The sequence below is a fragment of the Babylonia areolata genome, chromosome 2 (assembly GCF_041734735.1).
Source record: "Babylonia areolata isolate BAREFJ2019XMU chromosome 2, ASM4173473v1, whole genome shotgun sequence".
Taxonomy (NCBI): domain Eukaryota; kingdom Metazoa; phylum Mollusca; class Gastropoda; order Neogastropoda; family Buccinidae; genus Babylonia; species Babylonia areolata.
The window spans coordinates 47,981,644-48,000,881 of NC_134877.1; positions in this window are offsets into that span (position 1 = coordinate 47,981,644).

Below are 19,238 nucleotides of genomic sequence, written 5' to 3' on the forward strand. Positions count from 1 at the left end.
TGATATATCTAAAGCTTTTGATCGAGTTTGGCATAAGGGACTTCTTCTGAAGTTAAGAGCGAACGGCATACGAGGCAAATTACTTGACTGGTTTTCCGATTACCTCTCTAACCGTATCCAAGCAGTTGTTATAAAGAGTGATAAGTCTGATTACAAAGGAATACCCGCAGGTGTTCCTCAAGGCTCTGTACTTGGTCCACTATTATTCCTTATCTATATCAATGATATTGTATACGACATCCATTCAAACATTAAGCTATTTGCAGATGATACAAGTATGTCCTTAGCACTAAACAACCCAAACATCCGTGCACAAACACTTAATTCTGACTTAGAAAAGATAGATTCTTGGGCTAAGCGATGGAAAGTCAAATTTAATGAGGGGAAAACAGAGTTATTAAATTTTTCTCGAAACACTGACACAATTTTACCTCTTACTTTTGGCATCACACCATTACAAAGTACAGACACACATAAACATCTAGGCGTCATACTCCAAAACAACTGTAAATGGGAGGAACATATTAAAAGTATAATCAATGCTGTAACTATGTTGGTTTCTTGTCTTAAGACGTATAAGTACAAGTTAAACAGGAGAGCATTAGAAATCATGTACAAATCATTCATATTACCACATTTTGACTATGCTGATATTGTTTGGGATAATTGCACAGATGCACAATCAGATTCTCTGGAAAATTTACAGCTTGATGCATTAAGAACCATAACTGGAGCTGTTCGTGGGACAAGCCACCAAAAAATATACCAAGAATCAGGGTTCTGTACACTTAAGGAAAGAAGGAAAAGACACAAACTTGTGCATTATTTCAAGATGGTTAACGGTCTATGCCCTAACTACCTAAATGGTCTTGTTCCTGGTCTTGTTTCAGACAATAACTCTTACCATAGACGCAGGTCATTGGAACGCACCGTACCAAGATTTCATACCGACCTCTATCGGAAATCATTCATACCATCTACTAATTATCTCTGGAATTCTCTACCTGATTATGTTAAAACCAGCAATTCCTTAAGCCAGCTTAAACATTACCTATGTGCTAACGATGCTGTAGTGCCTAGCTATTATTACTATGGTAAACGGAAGGAACAAATCATTCACTGTCGACTTCGTCTAGGGATTAGTGACTTAAGAGAAGATATGTTCAACAGACATTTAATAAACGACCCACTTTGTGCTTGTGGCACTGCAAGCGAAACTGCTGAACATTATTTATTATTTTGTCAAGACTTTCATTTGGCTCGGGCAAACACAATCTTAAATTTATCTCCAAACTACATTCACGTTAAAATTCTGTTGCATGGAGATCCTGTTCTCCAAAATCATACAAATATATTCATATTTCAAACTGTCCACCAGTTTATCTCCGATTCAAATAGATTTTAGCTTAGAAAGTATTGTGAAGAAAGAGTACAACATGATTCTATTAGTAAAATATATGTTGAATTTTTTTGACTGACCAAATATTCAAGGTGAATGGATTGGCCAATGATCTGTTAGAATTTCTCCTCTCCCCTCTGTTCCCCCTCCTCCACCACCTTACCCTCCATTCTTCTAAATTTTCTTCTTCTTCTTCGTGTTTTTCTTCTATTAGGCCAATTACTTTGGTGATAATAAATTTAATCTCATGTTAATATTGATATTAGCATTATTTTACTATATTATGTACTGTTTGTTTATTTGTTTTATTTCATTATTACATTACTTACTGTTTATGCATGTTATTTCATACAAGTCATAATATGGTTCATCTGCCGTCATGATAAAATTGAAGTGCAACGTTGTGAGCACAGTATAAGCTTTAAGCTTGTTGATGCTCTTTTGTCAATCAATGCATTGTAATCATGTGTATTGTTGAATAATTAAAGTTTATTTAAACCAAATGCTTTCTTCAAATCTAAAAATACAATTCCGTTGATTTTTTTGTCATTTATAGCTGTGAGCAGTTTATCTAAGAGACTGGTGAGGGCTGTCTGACAGGAGTGTTTTGGGCGAAACCCTGACTGATTTTGATGAAGCAAGTTGTGCCGGTCAAGAAATTGCAAAAGGTGCTTGTGTACGTGTTTTTCAAGTGGTTTAGAAAGTGATGATAGAATTGATATTGGTCGGTAATCGTTCAGGTCAGAGGGATTTTTTACTTTAGGTAGTGGTATGATTTTGGCAGTTTTGAACATAGTTGGCAAAACACTTTTTGAAATACTGAGGTTATAAATATATGTCAGATGATGCACTGTATATGGCAGTGATAGAAGCAGAATTTTATTGCTGAGTCCGTCACAGTCATGTGTGTTTTTTTGTCCAAGGTTGGATATGTATTTACCGACCTCATAAACGGTTAGTTGTGGAATGTGAAATGTATCTTGTTGGCTTAGCCTGTCTGAACAAAATGATTTTAGACTGACTGGACATTCATACTGATCTGAGTTTTGTTTCAGACGATTTGTCAAACTTTCCGCGATGGATAGGAAGTGGTTGTTAAAGTCTGTTGCTGTGAAACAATCATATTTCAATGATTTTCCAGGAAAGGACTTATTGGTCAGTGCATTGAGAGCTTTCCATATGGATGAAGTATTGTCTGATTCTGACGTCGTTATCCTGTTAAAATATGTCTTTTTGGCCTGACGGACTAAGAACTTCACGTGTTTTCTTTGTTGCTTAAACGCGGAATAGTTCTTTTCTTTCTTTAGTTTACCTCTAATTTTGATCGCTATTGATATGATGACAGTAAACCAAGGAGGTGTTGATGAATTTCCTACCCGTTTTCTTCTAACTGGGGCATGCTTGTCATAAACAGATAAAAAGATTCTATGAAATGCCGCGACCGCTTCATCTGGATCGTTAGATTCATAAATTTCCTTAAATGAGCATTCGAAGAAACAGGAGGAGATTACAAAAAAAAATAAATAAATAAATAAAAAAAAAGAAGAAAGAAAAAAAAAGGTTTGCCTCTTAGATTCATGCACACACGCACACGCTTTATATGTTTAACTTCGTTGTGATGTTGGTCATTTCACTTTAACATCCCTTCTTTTGTTACTCTCACTAACCTTCGTCTTTCTCTCACACCGGTCAACGATTTCACGACTTTTTTTCGCACTTGAATATACGAGACCGGTTAAAGTGGCTTTAAAACATTGTTTTCCAAATCTCCAAACGTTCTATTTTATCAACACTCTTTTGAAAAAAAAATCTACCTTGATGTTTGACCTTGCATCGTGAAGTGGTGATCACAATTCCACACATATTATTTTCCAAAGACCTTAAGCTGAGAATGGTTGTGAGTTACTGAGTGACTTGTCTCCCGTTGTGTTTTAAACTCCAGCCTTCTGCCACACAACGCCCCAAACGTGTCCCTGTAACGAGACCCCATAGCGTAATAGACAAAGATGTTGAAACTGGAGTTGATGTAAGCATACATTTCCATGATCCACGCACATATCAAAAACAAATTGTGCTGTCCTCCAGAGTTCATCTCTGGAACAAAAAGCCTGATAAACTTACCGAGGGCCACGGGGAGAACACAGACGATGAAGAGGATGGACACAACGACCAGCATCTTGGTCAGCGCCAGTTCACGGGCAGAGAACGAAGATGAAGTCCCAGCCCGCCATGTAACAATTTGCCGAAGTTTGACCACAGTGATCAGTGTGGAAACTGCAACCACGAGTATCGTGATCATAGGCAGACCCACCGCGCCAAAGAACGCACCATCCACAACATTGACAACGTCTTTGTAAGCTTTGTAAAACTCTCTATTGACGATTGTCTTCACAACCACCCCAGAGGAAGGATCGAAAAAACAACCGACATAATGCCGATACGATACTACCAAAAACAGACCTACCACCACTATGTATACAGCAAAGATGATTGCAGCCATTGTTCTTGTGCGCATCAGAGATTGAATTTTGAGTGGACTGAGAACACAGATGCATCTTTCGGTGGCTATAATTGCAGAAAGGACATTCGAAACGAACGTGAAACCCCCCAAACACGTTAAATGATTATTGATTAAGAACGTGAACATGGGGCCAAATCTTACTTCCGTGGTGGGCGGTAAGTGTATTCGTTCGGCATAGAAAAACATTGCTGCGATCAAATACAGTTCGTCAGCTAAGGACAAAGAAAAGAGACACAGATTGATTCGATCTCGGAGGCCTTGTTTGTAGAACACCGCCATGTTGATGACGTTACCTGGTCCTCCAATCAGAAACAGGCACACCAACACTATGTCGTGTATTTTCTTTATCATTCCTTCTGTTTCAGCACTTACAAGGTTATCAGGGTTGTTCCAAGGTATATATTCCATCGCACGAAATTCGACTTCACTACATCCAGGTGGAAGGGAGACATTTTGCGTTGACCAATTGTTCCGGATTGTCGCATTGTCATTCACACGTTCAGACGGAACAGAAATATTCGCCATCCCCACACCAGGTTTCAATATGCCGGCCCTTTTCCTGTGCAGCTAGCTGGTAACAAATCAAATCAGTCTGAATGGCAAGCACAGACGTACACGAATGTATGATATCGCACAAGCAACGCGCGCGCATGTGCGCACAAACATACAGACAAATACACACGTTCGCGCAAAACACACACACACACACACACACACACACACACACACACACACACAAAGGCACACACACACACACACACACACACACACACACACACACACACACACACACACACACACACACACACACACACACACACACACACACACACACATGACACGTCTGATATCACTTCAAGTGAAAAGACGTTAAATTAAAGAAAGAACACACACACACACACACACACACACACACACACACACACACACACACACACACACACACACACACACACATGACACGTCTGATATCACTCAAAGTGAAAAGACGTTAAATTAAAGAAAGAAAGAACACACACACACACACACACACACACACACACACACACACACACACACACACACACACACACACACACACACACACACACACACACACACACACACACACACACACACACTTGTGCGTGCATGTCCGTGTCTGTTATTACGGTCAGCGTTGTTACTGTTGCTTTTCTGGATTGTCAATTTTCATCACTTACCAAAGACGCCACATAATTAGAATATTTCTCAAATGTGAAAAGCAGCTTGGTAAACACACCTAAAGACCTAGTCAAAAATAGCTGGGATTGGAACCAAATTGGATCGAGAGAGGAGTATATATAAGTCGATTTTGAAGACTGGAAATGTGAATATTTTCTAAAAACAAAAAGCTGCTAACTGTGTAGGAACACACAGAAAACATGTTTTCACCTGACAAATTGTTAACGTTCTTGTTTCGTGTCTGTCACCAATTATTCTTTTAGATCCTCACCCCAAAATAGAATTTCAGACTGTTCTCAGTTTCGTAAATAACTTTGTAAGGATCTTTAAATTGGAAGACGTCGCAGACAATACAAGTAAATCATATTCATGAGTTTCCTATCTTGCTGGAATAAGTTCCTTTAGGATTATGTCGCTCGGGAAGAACAACGTCTCTGACGATGTAAAAGAAATAGGAACAGAATGGAGATGTTTTGTTGTTGTTGTTTTTTTTCACCCATTCTGACTCTTCACGTGCGGTGTGATATGTTAACTGACAGCAGCCTGGGTTTTCAACAGTTCTACGTAATATTTTATTCAGTCCAACACCATCATTACCTGTTTTCTCTTACTCAAAAATACTTTAAAACCCCTATCTATGTTGTCGTTGTTTCATTTTATCGTTAGCCATTTTCTATTTTCTGTTGCTCCCAGTTAATCTTTTTTAAACTTCTGTTTACCTTTCATATAGTTTTTTGAATTGAGGTTCTGTGCTTCAGAATAGATATAGAACACATCAACACGCTTATAGATATAGGTTTGCAGTCACTCTAAGCATGCCCGTCGTCAGTATTTCGGTGTGTTGGTTTGAGAAAGAAAAAGAAACTAACGAAAGAAGTGACACTTATTGGAAAAAAAAAAATCGTGTGTATGTTCGTGTGAAAAAACAACAACAAACCCCCCCAAAAAAACAACAACAACAACAACAAAAAACAACTAACAAACACAGTACTTTCCTTCAAACATAACAATTAAGTACAGAAAAAAATAACTCAGTGAGACCAATCAACAGAGCATATTCTGTAATCGTGTTGTTCAATGAATATCTGACTGTAATTACGTTCGAAAAAAAAGGTAGTGGAATTAAGGACACATTGTTTGGCAAGGTGCGCGCATCCCCCCACAACCGTTCCTTCAGACATACACACACACACACATGTGTAAGCACACACACACACACACACACACACACACACACACACACACACACACATATATATATATATATATATATATATATATATATATATATAGCTCCATATCCCAATCGTGTGTGTGTGTGTATGTGTGTGTGTGTGTGTGTGTGTGTGTGTGTGTGTGTGTGTGTGTGCTTACACATCCCCCCAGAACCGTTCTTTCACACATACATGTGTAAGCACACACACACACACACACACACACACACACACATATATGATATGGAGCTATATATATATATATATATATATATATATATATATATATATATATATATATATATAGCTCATATCCAATCGTGTGTGTGTGTGTGTGTGTGTGTGTGTGTGCTTACACATGTATGTGTGAAAGAACGGTTGTGGGGGGATGCGCGCACCTTGCCAAACAATGTGTCCTTACTTGCACTACCTTTTTTTTTTTCGAACGTACATCTTTTATTTTCTGAAATTGGAAGGAACACACACACACACACACACACACACACACACACACACACACACACACACACACACACATATATATATATATATATATATATATATATATATATATCTCCATATGCCAATCGTGTGTGTGTGTGTGTGTGTGTGTGTGTGCGTGCTTCCAATTTCAGAAAAGAAAAAAAAGATGTACAAAGAACTAACAAACAAACAACCCACAAACGAACAGAACACGGGAAGAGGACAGCTGAAGACGATATAAACCCTTTCCAAAGCCTGTGCAACAGTGTAATTATGTATGAGGAAGAGAGCCAACCGTGTGTCATATGTGACTGCAGTTTTGATTCCTGTGGACCCATTAGACATCCTCCCATCGACCTATGGCAAGTGATCAAGACACTAGTCATGACCAAGTAGTGTTCTAAATCACAGCGGGAGAAAAAGTCTCATTCCAATGATTTCCCAAACACGCACGTGAAGGGTAATGTCAAGAATAGGAAGAGAACAAGAGGATGTGTTCCACTGTGACCGATTTGAAAGCGTAGTCAACCCTGCACCTAGGTTCTTGGTCGATGGTGTTAAACGCAAACTGCAAAACTCCATGTTGACTTCATTTGGTTTGATATGGCGCCCATCCTTTGTCAGAGACCAAGCTTTAAGCGCATTACAACCTTGGGGTCATTTGCACAACAGGCTGTCTACCTGGGTAGAACCGACTGACGTCTGCCACTGGGCGCTCATCATTCGTTTCTTGTGTCATTCAATGAAATTTCAGACACGCACACATATACACTCAGATAAACATGTTTATTTACCCTGCCATGTAGACAGCCCTACTCCGTTTTCAGGGGTGTGCATGCTGGGTATGTACTTGTTTCCATAACCCACCGAATGCTGACATGGATTGCAGGATCCATAACGTGCGTATTAATTTTGATCTTCTTCGTGCGTCTACAGAAAGTTCTCAGTGACGTTTGTCTGCTGTTTTGGTTTCCGTTGCGTCGCTTTTTTTTCTTGTCTCCTGTTCATCAAGAGCAGGTGTAAGACTTTCAGCTCCAAAAGATCACATCACACAGGCATCAGCACCAGCGACAAGACATGTAGTCATCATCAAGTGTCATGACGACGGTGTTTGATGCACACGTCATGCACTCACACACAGGCCCCATGTCACAAACTCTTTTAATACAATAGTAGTCTAGGGATATTGGTTTACACAGAAGAGCTTATGCAAAATTGTCCTAACAATTTTAGGGGTGGTTTACTTAACCTGTATTAATTTTACTTATCCGGTACTAAATGAAAACGTGTAACAAGACAACATTTATACAAACAACTTTCAAAAAAGGGTGACCACACCAAATTTTAATCTTTAGAACATTTATTGAATCGTTTCCTTTCTTTTAACCCTCCCCTTTTTTTCCCAACATTCATAAAACAAATAAAAGTCTAGCGACTCGCGGCCGCACTCATCATTGCCGACCAGGTAAGTGTTAATGTCCGGGGGGGTAAAATCTAATGACTCATCTTCACGATGCGGCGCACAGTTGTCGAAGTGAAGTACACATGCAGGTCCTCCTCTCCAGTCAGCGAAACAGCCTCCCACGTCGTCCCTGGTTGTCCGTAAGTAGCGTCAACACAGTCCGCCCACCAGCCAGTCACGCCAGGTTATCAGATCAGACCGCCGAACAGTCACACAGATCTGCAACCACAGGTGCTTCCCCCATGTAGCCACCTATATTTTTTATTTACCCCCCATATGGACTGAACCAACGTCGGCTCAGTCAACAGAAAGTGGGATATCCACAACCTACTAACAAAAATATTTCCAACATAATTCGTACTACCTGAACTCAACTTAAACCACGGTTAAACATGTTTTTCCCAGGCAGACAACTGGGCCACGCTACACCCATTTATCATCATTTCTTTTACTAACAATATCTTTACTATACTAAACATACTATCAAATATATTATCTCATTACACCCCTAATCTCACCATTAATAATTACAACCCCATTATACCCAAGTCTTTCACATGCACCCACCATACATTCTCACAACAATAGAAATATCCTTACCAGGCTATCTGGTGAGATTATCTACAGATCCACTACTGGACTCAGCAGAAATCACGACTTCAACCGTCAGCAACTGAACTGGCTCCAAAACCAGTAACCTGTCGACCCGCACTCCAGCAACCAGAACTTGTACTGGGAAACTCACAGTCGACTACATCCTGGATCTAACACTCCAGAAGAAAGAATTTCGACTACATTGATTCTGCAGTCTCCTGACTTGGCCCACTCTAGACCAGTCAACAATAATATGAGATTAGCACTCCGCTTAACTCAAGATCTTCAGGCAATCCCTGGATGGCTTGTACTATAAATATAAATGACGAACTCCCAAACTAAAAAAAAACCAAAGTCCTGTTCGATAACAAGGCACTTCGCACGACAGCAAAATCACTCCAGTACAGCACAAAACCCACAAGAATCTCCAGCAACAAATCAACATGAAACCAACTTTTACAGCACTAAATCCAACAATAAAAAAGAACCCGATGCCTCTGACTGGCAACACAAGCTTTGGACTCCCGCGATCCAAGGAAGAGAAGTGTCCTTCTGCCTCGAAGTTTAAAACCGGAAGCCCTTCCCACAAGTCCCCTCACAATGAACTCTCCCAGCAGGGGAGACGGAAACACACAACAAACATGGTTCCACACTACAATTATAGATCCGAATCTACCTGACACCCCTATGTAGAACTCAATTATCAGATCTTCCATCTGACCTTTTCCCAACTTGCCGACATACTCTGACATGTAACACTCTCCTTTCTTAAGTGACAGTATGTATGTGTTTGTATCAGTCTCGCTGTGTCACTGAGTTGCACACACTCGCCGCCGCGTGCAAAAACACTGACATGTGACACCCCACGTCATTGTCAACAACGCCGTAGTTGTTCAGTCACCCTGACTTGACACCACAATAGCGATAGTCATGCGTGTGTGAGCACAGCTACCGTACCACAGCACGCCTCCAGCTGCGAGCAAAGAGAACACTTTTAACCCAAATGCACGGTTGTTATGAAAATTATATACACATGTAATTCAAGCAGTAGATAAGACAGACAGACACAGAGAGAGACAGAGACAGACAGACAGAGAGACAAACAGACACACACACACATCCCTGATACGGGATTTTCTTCTGAAATACCCATATTGAAGGGGGTACTACAAGGGAACACACTCTGTCCCACTTTATTTAATATCTTTATCAATGATCTCCCGAAATGTCTGGGCGTTACTGACTCACCATCCATAGACATTGACAAAAGTGATAGTGTTTCATGTTTACTATATGCTGATGACCTAGTAATTTTGTCCACGACAAAGATAGGATTACAAAGGAAACTAGATAAACTCAATCTGTATTGTGAAAACTGGGATCTAAAAATTAACATAGATACAACTAAAGTAATAGTTTTCACACACACCGATCCCAAAGTGCCTGTTATTTTTACAATAGGCAATGATAAAATCCAGACAACTGATCAATACAAGTACTTGGGTATATTATTTCACAAAACTGGAACGTTCTCATTTGCCCAAGAGCACCTAGCCAAACAGGCATTAAAAGCAGCACACTCCCTCAGACGAATCGTTAAAAAGCAAGATATTCGTTTGGATATTGTACTGCAGCTTTTTGATTCACATGTTTTACCTATATTATCATATGGATCCGATATTTGGTTCCCATGGGCTGAAACAAAACCTACCAATTCATTCAATACAGGAATGACAGATTTCTTTTGAAATTGTATTTCTTCGAAACGTTCACATGAACAAATACATATAAAATTTTGCAAACTGCTTCTAGGGGCACATTCTAAAACAATGAATCTGCCAACTCTAGCAGAACTGGGCAGATTTCCAATTGGAATTCATATTGCATGCAGAGTTCTTGACCACTGGACTCATATTTTGGATGCACATAATGATAGCCATATCAAAAAGGTCTATATGTCGATGATGAACCAACCAGACAATTGAAAATCCCTGGATACAATTCGTAAAGAATATTCTTCACAATGTAGGATTTGGTCATGTTTGGAATAATCAGTCGACATTTAGTAACAGCAGACTTAAATTTACATCACGCCAACAACTAAGAAATAGCTATGTACAATTCTGGAAACAGAAAAAAAACAACTGAATACAGCAGATTAGACTTCTACAACAATATTAAAAGAAACGATTATCAGATTGAGAATTATATAACTGATAAAATCGATGCTGCTCACAAACAAGCTCTTTGTCAACTCAGAATAAGCGCACATTATTTAAACATCGAACGAGGAAGATATGCAAACATTCCCAGAGAAGAGAGGTTATGTGCTATATGTGAAGTTGTTGAAGATGAATTGCATTTCTTAGATACGTGTATCTTATTTCATAATTTGCGAAGCCATCTAATCACAACTATACAGCAGTATGATCATCAATCAAATGTGATCTCTAGAAAAATACAAAACAATATCCTAAAACCAAGTGATTTATTCACCTGCGATGACTGTCAAAAAACACTTGCCAACTACGTATTTGAGTGCATGCGTATTAGATGACCGTTTATTTCTTTGTTCCCTTTGTTCTTTGTTGTGTTTATTCATCCTTCGGGATTTTATAGTCAAGTCAAAGTCAAGTCAAGTCACACACACACACACACACACACACACACACACACACACACACACACACAGAGAGAGAGAAAGAGAGAGAGAGACAGAGAGAGAGAGAGAGACAGAGAGAGAGAGAGAGAGAGAGAGAGAGAGAGAGAGAGAGAATGATTTAACTGTAGAGACCTCTGGCCCATTTAAATGAAAGAGAGAGAGAGAGAGAGAGAGAGAGAGAGAGAGAGAGACAGAGAGAGAGACAGAGAGACAGAGACAGAGAGAGACAGAGACAGAGAATGCTCACTTGTTGCACGCAAATGCGTTTTGCTGTGCATTGTAAAGCAGAAACGTGTCATTGGGAACTTAGGAAAATAACAGTCGAGTTGGTTCTCTTTTGAAGGCCTCTGATCACTCCACCTAATGCTCGTTATTTTGTGATCCAAGTGAATGCTGCTCCAGTTTGAAGGAGCTGGCACCTGCCTTCCGCCATGTTACAAGGTAGACCACTGCGCTGTACTCTGACGTGTGGTTTTAAAGCGATGGCTCAAGAAAAGCTCTGAATGGACAACAAAATATCATGTTCTGAAATTGCGCAACACCAGGGTCATATGGCGCTTTTGACAATCACAACCCTGAGCCCCTGATTGAGAATATATTGATTAACCACCATGTCACCTGCAATGATATGTAAACATATAGATGGTGTGTGTGTGTGTGTGTGTGTGTGTGTGTGTGTGTGTGTGTGTGTGTGTGTGCGTGTATGTGTGTGTGTGAGAATCGTCAGTTCTATTGCTTAAAATATACAAGAGGCGTAACGTTTTGATATTGTATCTCTGTAGGCAACAACACCTTGTAAAGGAGCACTGACAAGTAAGCAAGTACCAACCCTCTATACTAAGGTCAATGCTTCTGGTACATTAGGAATGTTCCTGCCTTTTCTTCATAGGTAATCGCATTCCTTATGTAGAAGACGAAAAAGAAAATGTCTTGATGCAGGTGTTTTTTATTGGGTTTTTTTGGTCTTGTTTGTTTTGTTTTGGGTTTTTTTGCATCGTTTTGTCACGGACTACTATTTATTTAGAATTTGACATAATGTTTTTATTAAAAAAAAGTACAAAATGTTCTGAATAAACAATAGAGATAATAATGTGCTAAAAAAAAGGGGGGGGGGGGAAATTAACTACTCCCAGTTCCAAATGCAACTGCTTCTCTTATTTTTGAATTAAATTGCTACACACACACACACACACACACACACACACCATATATATGTTTACATATTATTGCAGGTGACATGGTGGTTATTCAATATCTAAGAGAGAGAGAGAGAGAGAGAGACAGAGACAGAGACAGAGACAGAGAGAGAAGCAAAAGCACACAGCTAAGCCCAGATGTCTTCGCTTTTCCTGAAGAAGTGGAAGACGCGTCAAAACACAGTCTCACGGTTCAATTTTTAACCTCAATAAGTGATTTGCGCTTGGTGTTTGGGGTGGCTAGGTTTGGAAGGTGGCGTGAGAGTTTAAAAATCTCTCAATAATGCTTATGTTAGCCATTTTGTTCCGACAAAGAGGAGCTTAGTATGTCAAGTGAAAAAAACAAACAAAACAGCCACGGACAATGGAAGGCAGTAGTAAGTGGCAACAGTCCACAGAGTATTGTGGCTCTCCTACTTCTTGATGGAAAACAAACACATCTCGATTTGGATTATCTAATCATTACACAGTAGCATGTAATACAACACCCAATAAACCATTTAGGCTTGTGGGGTGGTATACAGTTGTCAATCTTGTGATTTGTTATCATGGGTTTATTTTAAACTCCTAGGACTGTACCTCCCTGGATCTGGGGGAACATCAGAACCAAAATAAACCTTCAGGTCAAGATATATATTTCAGAATAAGCAGTAGTGTTCTACAAACATATGTGTAATGATGTGTCAAATGTACAATGATGACTTGTAATGAATGACCTACCAATATTCATTGCAAAAACGGTTCGTTTATTCGTTCGTTTATTTATTTATAGTCTGTTAATCCAAGTTGATGATATTAGACTGAAAATAAAGGATATTATAATCATCATTTGGATTATTATCATTTCTATCATAATGATAATTGTTATTATTAATTAGAAATCGACATTTATGTATATTCAAATGAAAAGGGGGCGGTTGAGTTGGAGGGCAGGGCGGGGGAGGGCGGAGGAGGGGAGGGGGAGGAGAGGAGGCGGCAAGGAGGAGGGGACTAAGAAAGGAAGAGAGACAGACAGACAGACAGAGAGAGACACACACAGAGAGAACAGAATGTGGAAAAGATAGAGTACAAAATCTAAAATGGAGAGGGTGAGTGTCAGTGATTGGAGAAAGACAAAAACATAACATTGGAAAAGTGTGTGTGAGAGGTGGGACGGGGGAAGCGGGATTATGACCAAAAAAAATATCAGTAATCAAATATTGTATGCACTACTTCTGTAGATTATTGTTTAAAAAGAGGTTTGTGTGGGGTCCTACAATAAACAACCAACTGGATTATTTAACACATAGCTAGCTAACTTTAAAAAAAGATCAGTTTGAAATACATAACGTTTTCCAAAAAATGTTAACATTTGAAACTGGTAACACGTGTTCCGCAATTTCTGGAGGCAAAAAAAGCTTTCATTTCTAAACAGCGGGTTAAAACGTGCTCTACCGTTAAACGTCCCTGCAAATGCATTCAATATTTTCACAATATTTTGTGTATGGGGCATTTAGTAATAACCTAAATGCCATGCTCTTAACAGCCCTGTCAGTTCTGTTAGCATTTAGTAAGGCAGAAGTGTTACTTTCAAAAGGCATAAAATAATTTTGCATATTTCTTTCAACAATATTACACATTTCAGATGATGATAAACGATGAGGAATTTCAATTGCATTTAAAGCGTTTTTAGCTCCAAACTTTGCAAGATGATCGGCACGTTCATTAGAGAAAAGCCCACAGTGTGAGGGAATCCAGCACATTTCAATATTAGTTCCTCTCATTTGAATAAAGTGAATCAAAAGTCTTATTTCTAAAATGATGTTATAATTAATGTTCGTACAACCTGATTTGATAGACTGCAGAACTGATTTTGAATCGACACAAAATAAAACATTGATCAAGTTTAGGGGCAGATCAATTACATATGTTAATGCCATAAAGACGGCAATTAATTCAGCTGTAAAAATTGGGAAGCCCTTTCCAATATTATATTACTTTTCAATTTTCAAAGCAGGAATTGCATATCCAGAACCAGCAAACTGATTTTCTAGAACAGGACCGTCTGTATATATTTTTTATGTGGTGGGGGCATGTTTCAGACAAGTGTGATTTGACTCGAGAAGCTAGTATATTGGGATTTTCATCTTTCACAATATTCACAATATTTAATATCAAAAGCTGCTCCAGTTAATTCCCATAATGGAACTAGTGAAGTGCTCATAATCGGAGAAAAATTTTGTGGATCAACATTTGATTGGTTAATAGTATCTGACACGTATGTAGAAATAGTTTCTAGATTTCTTTACTGTTTCGTTCGTTTCGAAAAAGGTTTGTCAGCGTTTGGCAGCGAAGGTCAAGATGGTGAAAGTCTATAGGCCCATGAACCCCCCCCCCCTCCCCCCCCACAGACACACACACACACACACACACCCATCCTCCCTTACACAGACCACGTTGTCGTCAGGAGAGAAGTCAACACATAAGATAGACCAGAAGGACACACTCCCCCTCCCGTACCCACCCCCCCACCCCTCACCGCCCACACCCCCCTTTTTTCTCCACACAAATGTTGGGAGGCGTGAAGAACCAGTGCAAGTCAGCTGAAAGATCACCACTCCCGTGATTTTCGCAATGTTGTAATGTAGACGCAAAGGGTAGTGGAATCAGTACAAACTGGCTGAGAGATGTCATTATTCCCCCGTTTTTTCAGCAATGTTGCAGTGTGGAGGGAAGTGAAAAGGGGGGAAGGTGGAACGAGCTACCAAAATGCCACCAACCTCCTTACTTCCTCCACAAGAAGCTGTGAGGTGGAATGAAGAAGGTGGGTAGTGCCAGTGTGAACTGAGTGAGATCCACCACTTCCTTGTTTTGCTCGGCTATAATGCAGACGTGTTCGAGAGGAGGGGCTGGGGGTGGGTGTTCAGTACAAACTAGCTGCGAACTAACACTCGCACTGCTTCAGCCATGCTGTAATCTGGATGGAAACAGAGGGGGGTGAAGGGGGAGTTAGAGACGATGGGTGTGTGTTAGTATAAACTAGCTGAGAGCTTACCCCTCAGCATACTTTCGCCATGATAAGACGATAGGGAGTAAAAGGAACCAGTTCAAGCTAGCATATAACGAACCTTTCCCTGCTACTCCCCAGAACGACCCCCTTCATCTACTTCAACCACAACGTCAATCGCCACGTGATTTTGCCTCGTAGTGGTGAGGTGTTTCAATACAGGCTATGCAATACAAGCTGAACTCCCCCACCCTTGCTTCCGTGTGTTCTAATGGCAGCAAAGTGGGTCAGTAAAGTGCCAGCCTGGAACGACCCCCTTAGGTTGAATGGGTTCTTTTTCTAGCCATCACAGAAAACATTTGTTAAAATCATAGTATGAGAGAAATTTGAACGCTTTTAATTTCTCGCAATTGTGTATCACAAAAGAAACTATCAAAATTACAACAACAACAGAATATTATCATGCAACATTTTTTTTGGAATATTACCATTCCACTCAGCTAAATTTCTGTACACGCTGGGGTAGTTAATGTTTGTGTAATTTGTATTATGTGAAATCAGATGCTGTGTGTACAGATAATACTCTGAACACGGTATTATTTTATTCACTGAATTGCAAGTTCGTCATGTACTGTGTGACATTGCCACGTGCATTGTCGCTATGTATTGTTTGCATTTTGAAGATTTTGTTTTTTCACATGTGCCCCCCAAGGGGACGTTTTGGAATAAATCTTGAATTTAATTGAATCTTGATTAAACTAGGAGGAAGGGACTCGAATTGGGCTTGCTACAATTGATCCCAGTGATCATTTGAAGCTAGTTGAGAATGATCCTGGGGGTAAAATTCACCAAAGGCTGGTGTGTGTGTGTGTGTGTGTGTGTGTGGGTGGGGGGGTGAGGGATGTTGTTTTACCAGTTAAGAAGTGGGGAAATTATAGAACCTTGCAGAATACCCATGTTAATTGCCAACTAACCCAATGTTCTGTAGCATAAACAGTAGTCTGGCATGCCAAATGCGGTCATAAGCTTTTAGTACATCAAAGAACGTGACCAGGAGAATGTGCAAAAAAGAGATGATCCATTCTTTTCGTTTTTATCATTGGGAAGAAGCGCAATGTATTTTGTGAGACAGATTTGTCTCACATGTTTTCAAAAATGGAAGAATCTAGAGCAAGAGTACAAAGCGTGCTCAAAATCACTAATTAACTGTCACTGGCCACATCTGTTATTTGTGTTCGTCACTCTGTTTGCAAGCACAAAATACAAAATACTACGTGACGTTTCCTTGTATATTCCTACACAAAATTGAAGCAGACGTTTTCATTTATATCCAGTCTACGTTTCCTAAACTATATTGTATACATCCTATTGTTTTGTTTGAGGCGATGATTTTTTTCATTTTATTTCTTTTTAATAAGGTTATGAATCATCGTTCTTTTGTTGCAGTATCATTAACTTTCAACTTTGTGAACATCGTTACCTATGTAGTGTGGGAGCAGTATATTCTTTATGTATGGATGGGGAATTTCCATGCATGGTCGACGTCCACAGACGATGACAACATTACTATGGTATCTTTTTCTTTGTCCTGGTGAGAGTGTGGTTTGACCAGTGTGTTGTTTGCAGTGTTACTCCTTCCTGTGTTAAAAGCGACAAGAACCGAAAAGATGGTCATAGTCTTGATTACGCTGGAAGAGAAGACGTTTTTGGTTGACTCCCCTCCTCCGGCCTTTCTTCATGATTATACTTGGAGTATCTCTGCCTGTGTTTTAGGTTTTGGACCTGCAACAGTCAGCTGTGAGGTGTCTCGCTCTATTGTGGCTGTTCGAGATTCATTACTTCCCCCCCGCCCCCCTGCTGAAACCCCCACCACCACTTCTTTTGTTTTTTTTCTCACTCCTTCCCCTCACAGTGCACGCCGTGCCGTGTGGCTACACGTGACTGGCTTTCTTGACCTGTGTGTTCGTAGCATCGTGGCCACGCACTTTTCCGGCACACGATGCGGTGTTATCCTGTGGTTGGAGCTGCCCTTGTTTTCACGTAGCAGCCAAATCGTAACACAGTTTTTTTTTTGTTTTTGTTGTTGTTGTTGTTTTCTTCGTGGTAAAATCTAGCTTGTCAGGATTCACTGGTTGATAGAAGCGCCTAAAAATGACTTCCCTGTTCTAACATCTTAAATTCAGGAACCTATTTTTCCGGAAGTATTTGTGCATGTAAGAAACGACAGTACCATCAGTAGATGTCGTAACCCCATTTTTAGTGGATTTCGACTCTTATTTTGTACGTTATTTTATTCAGTTGTCATGCGGATTCAGTCACTAAAATAACTTGACACCATCTTCTTTTTTTCCGTTTTTGGTCCCACAAACCATGAAATTGTAACTAATGGCTGCAGTAATTTAGGACGCTACCAGCCGCCGTGGCGAAGTGGTTAGCGTCGCGGACTGACGGCTGGAAGGACGCGGGTTCGAATCCCAGCAGATGTGGGTTTTTCGGCCCGTGGCCGGCTCCTACCCAGAGTTGAGTGTGCTGGGGAGACTGGGACCACACAGTCGAGTGTCATCCACTTCAAGGATGCGTCTTTGGGTGTGTTGCTCAAATTACCTGACCAACACTGCAAGTGTCTGTATCTCTCGGGCCTGGTTAAAGCCGGGATATCATTATGACAGGAAGCGTAGAGTACAGCCTTGTCACGCAGTCCCAAACCAAAATGGACCTCCACAGCAACATCGTCATCATCATCGTCATCCTCCTCCTCCTTCATGGTCATCAATAGAAACAAAATAGTCTCAAAGTCTGTGGCCTTTCATGCCCTGTTCTCATGGTGACCTCAGTTTTGATACCCCTCCACTTCCGTGCTTGGGGTGAGTCCTGTCAATGTCGTCAGTGTCGGCAGATTCATGGAGGGCTGTTGTTTGAGGGACGTGGCGACGGTCTCCACTCTGGGAGGGACGCTCACTCAGTCTGGCTCCGCGACTAAGCCATTATTGTCGTTAGTAGGGGGCTTAGTAGGTGGTGTCCTAAGTACGTTAAAACAGAACAGGCACCACTGAACACCACCGAAGTGACTCAGCAGCAGTGCAGGGTCTCCTCTGGTGTGTGGCCTCCTGGCGACCTAACATCGATGGTTCCCTGTGGATTGCCGACGCTGGAACTACGACGGACAAACCCGGGTGTGGCCGTGTATGGGGGAATCTAAATGAGCGGCGTGGGAGTAATGCCGCAGATGACGGAAAAAAAAGAAAAAAAAAAGGACGCTAAAATAGGACATTACCTCCTGGGGTAAACTTTGAATATTCAGCACCGATGTTCTCCACAGAGCCTGACAAACTTACCGAAGGCCACGGCGTGGAGAACACGGCGATGAAGAGGATGGACACAACGACTAGCATCTTAGTCAGCGCCAGTTCACGGGCAGAGAACGGGGACGAAGTCTCAGCCCGCCATGTTACAATCTGCCGAAGTTTGACCACAGTGATCAGTGTGGAAACTGCAACCACGAGTATCATGATCATAGG